Genomic DNA, 16,310 nt, shown 5'->3' on the forward strand with positions numbered 1-16,310 from the left:
TATCTGTGAAGTGAGAATGGTACTAATGGTACTAATTCAAAGGGTCGCTAGGAAGATACAGTAATATGGTCCGTAAGTGACTCAGCACCTGGCTTATCATAAACCTTTAATAAAGTTCAGCCAAAGCAGCAAACGTAATATTGCAGAACATCAAACATATAGAAAATACATCAGAAAACGTAGACTCTTTTCCTTTGTAAATACTTGCTTCCATATTTTAACCCACTACGCATAGAGTTAATTCAAGGAATGCGAGCGTTACTAAGATCAAAGTGCAAAAAATAAATCCTCTTTTGCAACCCAGAACTCATGGCTCAGTATGAGTTTTGATACAGATAAGAAGGAACAAGATCTGGGGACACCTGGGTGGCTCAGTGGGTTAGAGCCTCTGCCTTTGGCTCGGGTCATGATCTCAGGGTTCTGGGATTGAGCCCCGCATCGGGCTCTCTGATCAGGGAGCCTGCTTTCCCCTCTCTCTCTGCCTCCTTGTGATCTGTCAAATAAATAAAATAAAAAATCTTCAAGAAGGAAAAAAAAAAGATTTTGATCTTATGGTTGAAGTATTTTCCTTAGCTGCCATTCATTATGAAAACGAGAGAGGATTTATATAGTTTACTTTTATTAATCTCAGTTTTAATAACAGAGGAAGAAACAGATTAAAATGTGTCCAAGGGCATTGAGCTGATGAGTAAGTGGCAAAGCCAGAACTGAAACCTCATGGCTCCCAGTCTGGATATCTTCTCCATGGAACATGGAGACAACATTGCAGTCTTCTTCCACTTGGTTCTCCCAAAGCCTGACACCCAGGAGGTCCTAGAAGATGCTGGACTCTCTGCTCTCATTAGCTCCTTTGTGACTGGAGCCTCCTGGTTCCCACCACTGTTCTGTGACTGATCCTGCCCCTATTCTCCATATGAAACTACACCTGCTGTTTCACTGTCTAGAGGAAGGCTATTGTCCTGATGGAACCAAGGGATTCATGTACTGTCTAGAGGAAGGCTATTGTCCTGATGGAACCAAGGGATTCTGCTAAGGATCTAAATGTACTTTACATGCACAGGCCAAAGGACAGAATGTTCTGTAAGTGAATGACCTAGACTTTTGCCTTGAGGAGCAAGTGGGGTTGGATTGGAAGAAAGCCCTGACATTACTTAGGCAAACTAAGTTCCTGGCAAGCAGGCCAAAGACTGAATCTGAGCATTTTTCACTTTCCTAGAGTTCCACACATCGGATGAATGTTCAATACTACTAATTGAGTTGAACTCATTTGACAAAATAAAAGAAAAAAGAAAGTATGGGTCACGAAACGTTCTTAGGTTAAGAAGCGATCTTGAATTCACAGCTTAATCAATAATGATTTGCAGATTCATTATTTCCCAACTTTAAGTTGGTGCTGCTGGCTGCTTAGTTATTTTTAAGCCTTTACTAGATACATAAATACTTTCCTCTTTAATGAGAATGAAGCTGGACATTCTGTGTCTTATCATTAAATTCCATTTTATTCACAAATGTTTTAGTTTAGACTTTTAAAAAGTCATTAATTTATTGCCCGTTTTTCTTATCGTCTTTAAAAAGGGGGGGCATTATAATGGAAAGAAGCTCTTATTGGCGAAAAGACAGAACACATTTCCGTCAGTTGAGCCAATAATTCAAGCTGCTGTTTAGGGCAATGAAGGGCCAATCTGGGGAAAGGTGGACAGCCCTGGGCTACACAAGGATGGACTTTCAGCTGTGGGAACCCCAAATCATTGGTGAAATGGAGAAAATACTTGCAGATATTAGCAAACTGGGACATTGATAGCCATACTGTTTTGTCATGAGTCCCTTTTCCTTGTGACTGCATCTTTCTGTACATGCATTTGACTTTAATCATTTAATTTTTATTTTTTTTTTTTTTATCAATGAAGTGTAGTTGACATATAATGTTACATTAGTTTCAGGTGTATGTCATGGTGATTCGACAGTTCTATACGTTAAGCAATGCTCATTTTAAATGCGATCTTGAAGGAGATTAATAGAGATATTTTTCAAATAAGTAACATTTATTACCAATAATAGAAACATTTCTATCCCATAATTACTATTGCTCACATCTATATTGTGAGGCAAAACGTCAAACTGACGTGCAGTAAAAGCCATATTTTAATAGATTTTTCTATTTTCAAAAAAATAAATGAGGTGGTGAGTTTAAGTATGTACATACTGGCTGTTTACCAATTAAGATGTTTTAAATTCAATTAAATTTTAAATTATGAAAGCCACAAGGGGAAGCATAAGGATATTTTTTAAACATCTAACAAATTTAAATATTTTTTGATAATGACAGAAATACCCAAATCAGATCACTTTTTAAACCTGAAAAATAAATAACTAAAAACTGAGGCTTATTAAAGATAAACTTTTTATTTCCTCTATAACTTTGCAGAGCTGAATTACATATCTCTTATGGCCAGAAATACCTTTTCTATGTAAATACACCAACATTTTTCAGATGATTTTAACACCGTCAATCTTCGACCCACAGTCTGAGACAGACTATAAGAAGGACCCCAGGGATCCTTGCTTGTTGATATTCATACTCTTGCTTAATCTCCTCCCCTTGAGTGTGGGCTTGTGTCTTACTTCTAAAAGATCAGGATAGAGCAAAAGTGATGGAATATCATTTCTGTAATTTTATCATGTAAAATGATAACTTCTGTCTTCCAAGTCAACTCTTCCTTGCTGGCTTTGATGAAGCGAAGTGCCATGTAGGCTAGATCTTAGTGGCAGAAAGCTGAGAGCAACCTTTGGCCAACAGCCAGGTGGAAATAAATCTTTCCTTCCAACAGCTTAAAAGAAACTGAATAATGGTAACTGACAAACACAAAAGCGATCTTTGAAGTCACTCCTTCCCAATCGAACCTTCAGATGAGATGAACTTTCAGATAATATGAGATCAAGATGCCAACAGCTCGATTGCAACCTTGTAAGAGATCCTGAAGCAGAAGACTTAGCTAAGTTGTGTCCAGATTCCTAATCCACCTAAAAGAGATAGTAAATATGTATTCTTTAAATTGATCAATTTGTGGTCATTGGTTTTGCAGCAATAGGTAACTAAGGCAGGCAGACACACAGGTACAAATGGACACTCTTTGGCATTTGAAATAATCGTGTACGTTTAAGGTGTACAGTGTTATTGATTTGATAGATATTGCAAAAATGATTATCACCATAGTTTGAGCTAACACCTGAGCCACATCACATAATTAATATTTCTTTTTTGTGGTGAGAACATTTAAGATCTACCATCTTAGCAACTTTCAACTCTATAATACAGTATTATTAACTATAATCACTATACTGTACAGTAGATCCCTAGAATTTATTTGTCTTATAGCTGGAAGTTGTATTCTGGCCAGCATCTGCATTTTCCTCCATTTTCAAGCCTCTGGCAACCATCATTCTAGTATGATTCTATGAATTTGGTTTTTTTTAGATTCCACACATAAGCGATATCATAGAGTATTAGTCTTTCTCTGTCTGACTTATTTCACTTAGCATAACCCCCTCAAGAATCATTCACGTTGTTGCAAATAGCAGGATTTCTTTCTTTCTCATGGCTAAACAGTATTCAACTGTATGCCTATATCATCTTTTTTATCCTTTCATCCACTGATGGACGCTTAGGTTGTTCCTATGTCTTGGCTATTGTGAATAATGCTGTTATGAACAGGGGAGTGCATCTCTTCAAGGTCCTGTGGTCATTTACTTTGAATATATACCAAAAAAAGTGGGATTGTTGGATCATGCAGTAGTTCTATTTTTAATTTTTTGAGGAAGCACCATACCATTTTCCATAGCGGCTGAACCAAATTACATTCTCACCAACAGTGCACAAGAGTTCCCTTGTCTACACTTTCACTCCAACTCTTGTAATCTCTTATCTTTTTGACGATGGCTATGGTAACAGATGTAAGGGGATATCTTATTGTGGTTTTGGTTTGCATTTTCCTGATGATTGTGACATCAAGCACCTTTTCATGTACCCATCAGCTATCTACGTGCCTTCTTTGGAAAAAAAAAAAAAGTCTATCTAGTGCCTCTGCCCATTCTTTTTTTTTTTTTTATTATTTTTATTAACATATAATGTATTATTTGCCCCAGAGGTACAGGTCTGTGAATCATCAGGTTTACACACTTCACAGCACTCACGATAGCACATACCCTCCCCAGTGTCCATAACCCAACCACCCTCTCCATACCCCCTCCCCCCGGCAACCCTCAGTTTGTTTTGTGAGATTAAGAGTCTCTTATGGTTTGTCTCCCTCCTGATCCCTCTGCTCATTCTTAAATCAGATTGCTGGGGGGTTTTGTTATTATTGAGTTATACAAGTTATTGCTATACACTTTTTGAGTATTAACCCATAATCAGATACATGATTTACAAATATTGTCTCCAATTCCATAGGCTATCTTTTCCTTGTATTAATGGTTTCCTTTGATATCCAGAAGCTTTTTAATTTAAGTCTCACCAGTTTATTTTTGCTTTTATGGTCTTTGCTTTTTGGGTTAGGGTTTTCTTCTTTTTTTTCCTTAAGATTTTTATTTATTTTACAGAGAAAGCACATGGGGGAGGGGTAGCGGGAGAGAGAGAAAGAGAGAGAGAATCTCAAGCAGACTTCCCATTGAGCACGGAGTCTGACTTGGGGCTCAGTCTCACCAGCCTGAGATCGTGACCAGAGTCAAACCCAAGAGTAGGCCGCTTAACCCACTAAGCCGCCCAGGTACCCTAGTTTTTCTCTTTTAAGTAGAAAAACTTTTGGAAGAATGTTTATAAGAGTATTTTTTTCTTTGGATGGAGTAAAATCAGAGAAACAATAATAAACTATCTGGGTTTTCTTTATTTTTTGCAAGGGATATGTCCCAAAATGAATGTTTCAAGGCTTTTATTATGTTCATAGCTTGAGGTGAATTGAGACTGTTGCCTATAGGACTTAAAATATATTCCAAACCAACTTCTAGGCCTATCCTCATTGTCTCAGTTATGGTTGTGTAACACTTCTCAGTATGGTGCCTTTTAGTTTTTTAAAATGAATAAATTCAGTTCCATTCCCCCCTCCAACCTCTCTTCATTTCATTTGAGAAGAAGAAAAGACAGGAATATCAAACCATACTCTCTTACAGGCTCTTACAGAACTTAGGAATCCACTATAACTTTAAAGAAGCTTAAATTTACTGATGACACCAAATGCTTTTGACAGCTAATGAGCATTATTTCCAATGCTATTCTTCTATCATCTAAAACATATTTCTTTTTCTATCATCTAAAACACATGTCTAACTCCTTATATTTTTGTGGAAGTAAGTTTTTCACTGTTAAGTAATGGAAAGCCCAAATATGTATGATCCTTTCCTGTAAATTAAAGTTACTCCATTGATTCATTAAGACTTATTTTCAGTAATGTTCATGCCATCTTGGTCATAATGTTCACCTAGAAGGTGACTAATACTAGTTCAGCAAGTTGGCTCCTGCACCAAGGAATATATATAACTTTAGAAACAATGTGAACACATGCTATTCTACTAGCTCCATAAATGTCCCCCTTTGAAAATTACCAACTGGTAATCATTGCTTTTGGTTCTAAGGTGCATTGATTTAAAAAGTCTGGGGAATGTGTCTGTACACATGAAAAAACTTCATGACTTTTTCTTTAATCTTCATTTTGCTTTGTTTTCTAGAAAAGTTCCATGTGACCTGTGCCAACATAAGATATATTCAGAGTCCTTGGCTTTCTAGTTGGCCGAAAGAAACCTACACTCTGCCAACACTATAGTACATTCACTCCTTTATGAAGTTGAAAGACTCACAGGAAATGGATTGCACCATAGCTATCAAAACACAGTTCTCCGTATTAATATTTCATGTATTTTATAATTGAGCAGAAATGGCCTGAGTTTTTTTACTTGATCACGCCACCCTCCCTCTCTGAGAATGGGCCACACTTGTCCTCAGTCCCTCTTGTTTATGCCTTAGGGTCACAGAAGGGGTTTTCCATAAGTGGGCTCAGACACTCCAGCAGAGGAATACTGTTGTATTTTCCAGAAGAACCACCTGCATGAGACCACTGGTCTCCAAGTGCAGCCTTGCCACAGGGCCATCTCACCAACAACTTCATGACACATTCCTGGCCATGAACAGAATATTTTACCAGAGACAAGCATCCAGAACACAATGCTTGCACAATAAAGGCTTTCCCCCACCAGCTTCAGGAATGAGTGACAAGAATTTTATTAGTCAAGGAGATGTCTATTGAAGCAACGCAACAGTGATTTTTATGGCTGCCTAAGTGGGAAGCTTTATTGTGTATGTATTTGTTTGCTTTTAATCATTCTGTGGTACTCAGATGGGTGGTACAGAAATGTAAAGATAATGTTTTCGAAAGGTTCATGCTGTTGTTTAAAAACATAAAGGAATAAAACTTAATTAACAAAAAATAAGTTTTACTGTTGCGTTGTCTGTCTTGGAAAGTGTGAGGATAATACGAGAGGTTTTCTTATTAATTATTAATACCAGTCATTAGTTATTATATCCTTTAATCTGGAAGGAAAAACAAGAAACCTGACATTCATCACAAACAACTGCTTTTGTTCACTCGATTTTTTATGGAGAAGGTGCATTGTGGATTTCAAAGGCTATCTTGTCTTATATGAATATGCCCTCTTGCTGCATTTTTGGACATCAAAGTAACTTCTTGCCTCCAGAATCCCCTGGCACAGCCCAGGGAGTCTTGTCCTTTCAAGCACTGACTGACCAATTGCTACCCCTGCCCCAAATCCACAATACTTGTTAATCAACAACTTGTGAGGCATCTCATTTTATTCCAATTATCTCTTGAAGTCTTAACAGCATCTCTTTGGTACCCAGTGTACGTATCATTTCAAGTTTCAGTTCTCAAGTCTGATAAAACTAATAAACCCACACTGCCAGAGGTGGCACATTAAGCTGGTAAAATGGTTTTCATCTTAATTGGATATGAGCACTGTTATCGCTAATAACCCCAGGATACTTCTAATTGGACTCTCTCTCTCTCTCTCTTTTTTTTTTTATTTTTGAAACACTAATCGCATTGACCAGCTTAATTTCTTCACTCCCCCACTCTTTGAACCCAAATTTTGAAACACGGTATAGAAATATTCTCATTTCAGGAGGTTATTTCAGTATCATTTCTTTGTATTAGGCCAAAAAAGGTAAACGCTTTTGTAAAAATAGAATAATAGTTCCTTTTTAAGTTTTCAGAAAACAAGAAATGGTAACAAAACTCTGCTATTGGCATTGCAATAATGTCTTTAATGTCGTTCGGTTAGCTGCCAACTTCACCTAAGGACACTCAATTCTCAATTTTGAGTCCTTTTAAAAAGATAATGGTTTCCTCTTTTAAATTATTTAGTGTAATTTTAACACAAGTTATATATCAGGATAAAACCACTATTTTAGAAGTTATCACATGCATAAATATTAGATTTTTGTTTCATCTTGATTTTATAAGTATTGGTGAATATATATGAAATTTATAGCAATCTGGATGTTACCATTTTGGTTAAGAGAAAAAAGATGTGACAAGACTTCTTCCGTGGGGAGCTGGAAGCTGGTTGGTGGCTCGTAAGCACACACTGACATACACACAAAGGTAGTAAAACTCGATTCCACTATTCCATGATATCAACTTGAAACTAAATTTCAACATGCAAAATCAACCCTAATTATTCTTTGTACGATTCCTTTTAGATTTGTTAGTCACATCGTTGGCACCAACAGGATAAGAAAATAATTAAAAGTCTTAAGAGAGGTTAAAGAAATGAAGAAAAAAATTTTTTTTTGGATTTCATAAACCAGTCTTTTTTTTCTTCAGTAAGTATAAAAACTGAACATTGAATATGTTTTAATTGTTGAAAAACGTCATGTGAGCCATTCACTGGCAGAAATAATTCATTTTTAATGGACATTATAATTTTTCTTGAGCAATATGTATTTTATCAGCTGAGTGTGGGCCTTTATAATTATTATTACTATTCCCATATAATTAAAAGCCTTTATGTAGATATAATTAAATAATTATAGATGTGCAAAAGAAATGCTTACCATTTTTCCAATCCATAAAACGACGATAGGAAAAAGTACTCATTAATATATATTTACATTTCTAGCAATTAAATTAGCAATACCTGGAGCACAGAGGAAGGTGGGTAAAAAGCTCTCATAGAATCTTTTCTAATATCAAAGCTATAGTGCCATCACATATGCCTTTTATGTTGACTTAGAAAATTATGCATCATTGTGACCCTGAAAGATATTCAAACTGACAGTTGTGTGTGTGTGTCTGTGCGTATTATTTGTGTAAGTCTTATATGTGGGAGAGACATGTATATTACATACACATATTTGTATGTGCGTATATGTACATATATATGACATATAAGGTGTATACAGAAGGAAGGATATCCACATGGTATTAAAACAAGCATATACACACATATGCATATGATGGTGGTGATAATGATGATGACTGTTTTATAGCTGACAAACATTTTAGTTTCTCTGGGACTCATTCTTGGTTTCCTTCAGTTTGAAAGACCAAAATTCCATAATTTTCTCATGAGATTCTGGGAAAAGTGAAGCTTATCTAAATTCCAACTTAAGAGAGGGCACTCCTCCACTTTTCTTGAAGGAAGATAATAGAGAACAAACTCTCCACTCTATTTTTTCCCTCTCACAGTGTGGTCAGAGAAGGATTTGCTTACTCTCCAGCCATCAGTCAACCAGAACTTCTGGAATGCTGGATGTCACTCTGTGAGACATTCTGCTGGTCTCTGTGGAAACCAGACAGATGGTGGATGTGTGATACATAGGATCTCTCTCTCTCTCTTTTATATATACATATATAGAGAGAGTGAGGGCAGGGCAGAAGGGGCAGAGGAAGAGAGGGAATCTTAAGCAGGCTCCATGCCTAGTGCAGAGCCCAATGTGGGGCTCGATGTCATAACCCTGAGATCATGACTTGAGCTGAAATTAAGAGTCAGATGCTTCACCAGTCTAGCCACTGACATATTCCCCTGACATGAACTCTGTTCTTAATGAGAACATCATCTGGTTGTAGAAACATTATCCATACATTTAAAAAATATGGTTGAAATGTAAGGTGAAATACAGAGTAATATCTAGTCATATCTACAACATTGACCAAAAACTCTTATAGGGAAGGCAAAGAAAGAGCTGTAGCTATAATGCAGTCTTGCTTTGGGTATAGGCTCTCACATGTGGTTTACATGCATTAATCTAAGGAAATACTATGTGTATTAAACATAGACAGAATTGTGATAAAGAACAATGAGACAAAATCAATATTCATAAGAGTTCTAATATTCTGTCACTGTTCACCCCGTGGGGCCATTTCCTCACTCTCAAGACAACTGATACAGACGAAATAATATTTTTTTGTGCTTATTGTGGTTAAGTCATTATGTTCCATTTCATTGGTGTGGTAGGTAAAGGTAGTTCATCCTGATGAAGAGAGAGGGTCACAAAAAGCATTTCCAAATATTAGGGGTAAATTCCACCTCCTCCCATAAACTAAAGGTTCTACTATTCCTTGAGCTATAATGACTTTCATTTTCACAGGGCTTTTTCATCATCCATACACCAGTTTCCTTCCAAGATATCAGACCCTACTCTCTCTCACCTTTCTCCTTACCAACATTCCAGTCCCTTGTCTTCTATTTTTGCTCTTTCTTCCAATTAAAGAGTTCCCTTTCCAACCTCATCAAAGGTGCTAGAGTCAGCCTCTTTCCTAAAATCCCAGTTTATGGTCTGAAAAGAAAGTCAAGTACCTTGCCCAAGGTCAAGCAGACTGTGAAGAGCAGGGTAAGAGCTTATGTTGCCTCTACTACTGGTATTGTCTTTAGCTTAGAATCAATGTGATGATGATAACGCAGAATATTCACTCAACAAGCCCCCTGTTTTGGGACAGACATTGTGCTGGGCTGTGGGGACACACAGGTTAATAAGATGGACTAGGGTCCTGTAGAACAGGAAGCTCGTATTCTACAGAGGAAGGATGTGAAATAAACAAGCACACACACACACACAAAAACCCCCCAAAAAACAAAAAACAAAAAAACAAAAAAAAACATGGTAATCTCAGACAATGGTAAGAGTTTGGTAATTCACTAGAAAAATCCTTGAGTGGTAAGATAGATATTTGTGGGGAGCTGGGGTGTCTTATTTAAGTGATCAAGAAATTGTCTTTGAAGATGTGGTATTTGAGCTGAAACCTGGATTATATAAAAGCGTTGGTGTGAAAACATGCGGACATTCCAAGCAAGTTCTAGGACCTTAAGGTACAAGTAAGCTTGTTATGTCTAACGAACATGGAAACAATTTTGATAGCTGGATCATAGTGGAAAAGGGGGAGAGCAGCATGAGATGAGGACTGTGTAGGACCAGATGACCCAGGATGAAGTTTGGATTTCATGGTAAATGCATTAAGAAGTTGAGGGAGATTTTTAAAACTGGGGAATGACATGGTCTTATTTACATTGCTTAAAGATCACTCTGCCATGTGGAGAATGGATTCTTGAATAATGGAAGTAGCAGCAGGGAGACCAGTTAGGAGGCAAGCAATGGGAGTGCTATTAGCCAGGATTATAGCAACAGAGTCAGAGAAGGGGCGATGAAACAGAAGGATTCTTTGGTGGATTTAGTGTTGACAGTGTGGGAAAGACAAAAATCTAGAATACATGAGTCTGGGGGTAGAGTCGTGTACTAAGGTTACTGAGTGTGCTGTTATGCACGAAGAAGAGCCAGGATGGAAGTCACAGGGGTAGGGAGATAATGAGATCTGATTTGGCCACCTTAAGTTTAAGACATAATTTAAGATCTAAGCAAATGGGTCCAGGAGACTGTTGGATTCATGAGTCTGGAGCTCAGTGGAGAGGCAAACTCTAGACAGAACTTTGTGAGTCATGAACAGATAGATGGTGTTTAAAGCCAAGAAATGGAATGAGAGGGGCACCTGGGTGGCTCAGTGGGTTAAGTGTCTGCCTTTGGCTCAGGTCATGATCCCAGGGTACTGAGATTGAGCCCCTGCTTCTCCTTTTCCTTCTTCTACTTCCCCTGCTTATGCTCTGTCAAATAAATAAATAAAGTCTTAAAAAAAGAGAGAGAGAGAGAGAGAAATGGAATGAGACCATCAAGCATGAATGAAAATATACAGTCTGAGAAGAGATGAGAGTCAGGGTTAGTCCAACAGTTATGGATGAAACAGGGGAAGTGGATCTAGAGGAGGGGCTGAGACCGAGTGGCCACTATGATGTACTTTTGTGCTTTTTAGAAGATGGTGCCCAGTGGTCCCCAAATTGTGTTTGCTCAATCACTCAAACATCTAGTGTATACCCTGGAATAGTCCTAAAGCAGATTTGGGGATATAAACATAATTCAGACTCAACCACCTATTGGGAGAGAAAGATGGAAACATAAACGTTTACAATATGGTTTAGTAGTTTGCTTTCTTTCCTTTTCTTCTTTAGACCTGTACTACTGCAACTTGTTGCCTAATATCTTCACAAAGACAACTCCAACAGGGTCCTCAATTGCCAGTCCTACTCATCCTCTTTCCCAGAATTCACCGCCATGAGATCAGAGTCACCTAAAGATGTGTGGGATGAGTAACTTGAACATTTTTGAGAGTCCATGAAGACACGTAATGTTCTTAGGGGGAGGCTGGGTGGTGGCAAGGCCATGGTGAGAGGGGATGGGGCCCTGGGAAGAGGGGTTCAAGTTGAATCCAACTTGAGTTTTCTTCCCAGTTTCCTAGGAGAGCTTATAACGCCTCCCTACTTCCATTGTTTCCCCTTATGTTCTGCTTTCCTCTATGGCACATTAATTGAACTAAACACACCCCAACCATATATATTGTGCTCATTATACAGGTAACATAGATTCTCCAGTGGTTTCTACAAGACTCTGTATGTACAACAGGGGTGAAACCTCAAAACGCCTCATCTAGCCAGGCAAATAAATAAATAATCGTGGCTACCATTTATTGCACACCTACTATGTGCTGGGAACATTCTGATGTTATTTACATGTAGTATTTGATTTAGTCTTTCCAAAAGCAATAAGTGAAATAGCCTTGATGAGGCAAAGCTGAGAGTGTTTGCACCACTAAAGCAGAAGCTATGCCTCCATCTACCATTTCCATGGGACAAAGGGGGTCCTGATGTGGAACATTTTCTATAATTTTAAAAGATGGAATCTCTAGATTAAAAAAAAATACTGGATATATATGGTTTTTTTTTTTTTTAAGATTTATTTATTTATTTATTTATTTGACAGACAGAGATCACAAGTAGGCAGAGAAGCAGGCAGAGAGAGAGAGAAGAGGAAGCAGGTTCCTTGCTGAACAGAAAGTCTGACATGGGGCTCGATCCCAGGATCCTGATCATGACCTGAGCTGAAGGCAGAGGCTTTAACCCACTGAGCCCCCCAGGCACTCCTGGATATATATGCATTATACACACATTATGCCCATATGTATTATACATATATTAGATATGCATATTATTTTATATATATGCAGGTTATCTTACATATGCATATTTGACATGTGTGCTTTAGTTGGTATGTACATTTCATTTTATATGCATGGTTCATTTTATGTATCGTATCATATCACACTCTGGGAGAGCCGAACCAGGCACATTGGTGGGTTGCTTCTGAACTCAGCTGAAAACATCTTGGGAGTAAGGGGTACAGTCTGGTCTGGGTTGGTAAGAAGAACCTTATAGAGTTGGGGGAGCTGCTGTGTTACAGGGCATCTGGCCCTTCATTTCCTTGTTCCAGGAGGCCCTGGATTGGCCTAGAAGCTCGAGGCCAGGTAAATCACGCTCTGCTGGGCTTCAGCTGTGTATCTCTTGGGTTCATTGCAATGTCAGGGGCCCAGTGAATGCAGTGAAAAGTGAACCTTGTGGGGTGCCTGCGTGGCTCAGTGGGTTAAAGCCTCTGCCTTTGGCTTAGGTCATGGTCCCAGGGTCCTGGGATCGAGCCCCCACATTGGACTCTCTGCTCAGCGGGGAGCCTGCTTTCTCCTCGCTCTGTCTCTGCCTGCCTCTCTGCCTACTTGTGATCTCTGTCAAATAAATAAATAAAATCTTAAAAAAAAAAAAAAAAAAGTGAACCTTGGCCTGCGCCTGCTCACAGAGTAATGGGGGCCACACAATGCTCTTCCGTACTCTGGATCCCCATGCAAGCTCAAGAACTAATTATTTATGTACTATCCACAAGCCTTGCAATCTATGCATTTATTCATACTAGGTATACATGCTTGATAGGAATACAAATGGGTATCCTTAAAGGGGACATTTCCAGTTTGACAGGGATCGGTGCCTTTTAGTAGCTTTAAAAGGTATTCTTCTTTGGGGTGCCTGGGTGGCTCAGTCGGTTAAGCCTCTGCCTTTGGATCAGGTCATGATCTCAGAGTCCAGGGATCGTGCCTCACATGAAGCCCCAGACTGGGCTCCCTGCTCAAAAAAAGTCTCTTCTGCCCCTCCCCCATTTGTGCTCTCTCTCAAATAAGTAAATAAAATCTTAAAAAATAAAAAAGGTGTTCTTCCAAGCCCCAGAAGGCTGAAAGAGGGAGGGTGAGGACTCATCCTTCAGCCCAGCCCCCCTCCATAAAACACCCTGGCTGTTTATTTTTGCTATACACTGAGGCTCTGAATTAATATTTCCTTTGCAAAGGGGGGTTCTTTGGCACTGAGCAAAGTTATCTGGAAAATTAAATTCTAACGCTCAAGTTTTAAGCATCAATTATTTTTAATCTCCACTTCCTGTGAAAGTCGTGGGGTTTTTTTCCCGCTCATGAATAAATCCTCGAAAAATAAAAAGATACGAATGAAGAGTTAGAGTAGCCACATTTTCCCTCCTCCAGGCACAGAACTATAGGATCCAAACTTCTCAGCTGGAATTTGGGGATGGTGAGCTTCCCTCTAAACTACTAACACGAGAGACATACTGTTTTCCTGGCAGGAAACTTTCGTGCCCATCTGCTCGGCAGCGCCGTGCCAAGAGGCTGGGGCCACGCGGAGGATCGGGCGGCGCGGGGAGTGAGGCCCCAGTCAGTGCTGGGACCACGCTCGTGCAGCTGTCCCTGCATCAGAGCACAGGGCGATGACCAGAGATCACATTTGTGGATACCTGGAGAAAGAACGAGCAGCAAACATCCAGGTCCTATGCTCCATTTCCAAGTTCACCTGGGATCCGCAAAGCTGAACCCCACCCACATAGACCGGGCTGACTGCGGGGTGTGTGTGTTGCGGGGGGGGGGGGGGATTCTGGAGACTCCCCTGTTTGCCTATATCCCTTTTGAAAAAGAACAACTGGGGTCCTTTTTCTTCCCTATAGGCTGTGTAGGGAAACCGTCAGCTGGCCTCAGAGCAAATCTCTTCACTTTGCAGTGGAATCTAGGTGTACGATCAGGTGAGGTCAGGTGTCATAAAGCGAAAAGAAAACAAGTGGGTGCTTGAGAAATTCGGAGACCTTCCTTTGTGTGTTCTCTGTCTCCTGTCTCGCCTCTCCTGCCTTTCTGTTGACTTCTGCTGAGTTCATTTTATGGAAATCGGAGTGCCCCTGACCTCAGTCCGATGCAGGCATTCTCCCAAAGGGGGTGGTGGCAGTCACAGGGCCTCACGGGGGAATGGTTATTGATCTCTGTGAATTTGGCCCATACACACGCATATCCACCGGTGGGGGGTGTGAAATAGGTGCGTGCAAACTCACGTTCTCCCACGGCTCTTGAGCGCGCATGTTATATGCTGTAGTTATTAATTATCTGCTTCTGACTCCCCATGAATATTATTAATTGAAAAACACCCCACCGCATTTACTAAGTACACTGTGTGGTTTCCTTGATAGATGTGGGGTTTCCTAGGCTTTTCCGAAGGTAGGAAAAAAATTGTAGGGTTTCTACTGCTCCTTCTGGGAATTCTTAAGAACTACAAGGACCCCCGATTTGGGGGTCCCTATTATACATGATGGTGTCCTGGACAGGAAACCCAGAGATCTGGACTCTGCTGGATCCACGGCTGAGAACCTGGGCCCAGAATCTTTCTTTTCTCCTTTGTAAGGTGAGGTACAGATGCAGTTTTAGGTAAGGCCTTTACTGGACGCAGGGTTTTTGCCTCTCCTAGATCTGCGCCCTAGAGGAAACGTGGGGAGATATCTACCTATCTTGAAGCCATTCCTAGCTCCCACTCCAGCCAGAGCTGCTTCTGATGGGAAGTGTGTAGCTCTAACCCCATTCCACGTGTGCAGAGCAGCAGAAGAACCCTGGAAAATTCTGAAGGAGACCCCAGAGGTGAGCTGGAGGGAACCGAAGGCCAGAAATTAGATCTTCTGCTTGGGGAGCATGAATGACCGGCAATGCACATTTCTGCATTGAAGAGCTCTCCGCGATTAAATGCCTCTGAACTTGAGGACATCAAAGACAGCTCAGGGTGTGGGGCTGTGTTGTGGGTGTATGATACCTGTTATCACTACTTAAGTCTTTCTTCAAACATGGTATCGAGTCCAAGAGTCTACTTAATTATTATTAAACTAAAAACATGTCACATTCCAAAGATATTTTGGAAACAATAGATTTGGGTATTTACTGGGGGCTCCATCATTTCAACAAACTTGTATTTAGGGAGCAGCTGGTGTCCGCAAGCCTAAACTGTGAAACTAGTGTTTAGAGATGAAGCTGATAATTCTCTCACTCATTTATAAGATTACACTTAGGGGAAGGATTTCACCTGAGCGCGTCCCATGCCAGAAGCCAGAGAGATGCACAGACTTAGAAAAATCTGGGACATGGATGCCATGTACTTAACATAGAGGGTGATTTTTGTCTGGGGTAGAAATAAACAACTCTTGAGTATTTGTGGATGCAGTGCAAATCTGATTCCAGATGGTAAGTGTGTGTGTACGTTAAGAATGACATCGGTGGGGACGCCTGGGTGGTTCAGTGGGTTAAACCTCTGCCTTCGGCTCAGGTCATGATTTCAGGAACCTGGGATCGAGCCCTCTCTGTTAGGCAGGGAGCCTGCTTCTCCCTGCCTCTCTGCCTACTTGTCGTCTCTCTCTCTGTCTGGGAAAAAAAAAAATCTTTAAGAATAACATCAGTGATAGAGATCACGATAAAAATAACCCAATTGAAATCGAGTGTAAAAACATCTTCCGAGAGAGTAAATTCTTAATCAGAAAGAAGTAAATTCTTCTACTGAAATTCACAGAATGA

General features: G+C 39.8%; 1 non-coding gene across 1 annotated transcript; it reads left to right on the forward strand.

The window, feature by feature from the left end:
- Nucleotides 1-250: 250 nt before the first annotated feature.
- On the forward strand, nt 251-350 carry LOC116861939. The gene has a single exon (XR_004381567.1). It is a non-coding gene; the product is annotated as a small nucleolar RNA SNORA40 (small nucleolar RNA).
- Nucleotides 351-16,310: the final 15,960 nt, after the last annotated feature.

This window comes from Lontra canadensis, unplaced genomic scaffold (genome assembly GCF_010015895.1).
Source record: "Lontra canadensis isolate GAN:19392208 unplaced genomic scaffold, GSC_riverotter_1.0 scaffold211, whole genome shotgun sequence".
NCBI classification, from domain to species: Eukaryota; Metazoa; Chordata; class Mammalia; order Carnivora; family Mustelidae; genus Lontra; species Lontra canadensis.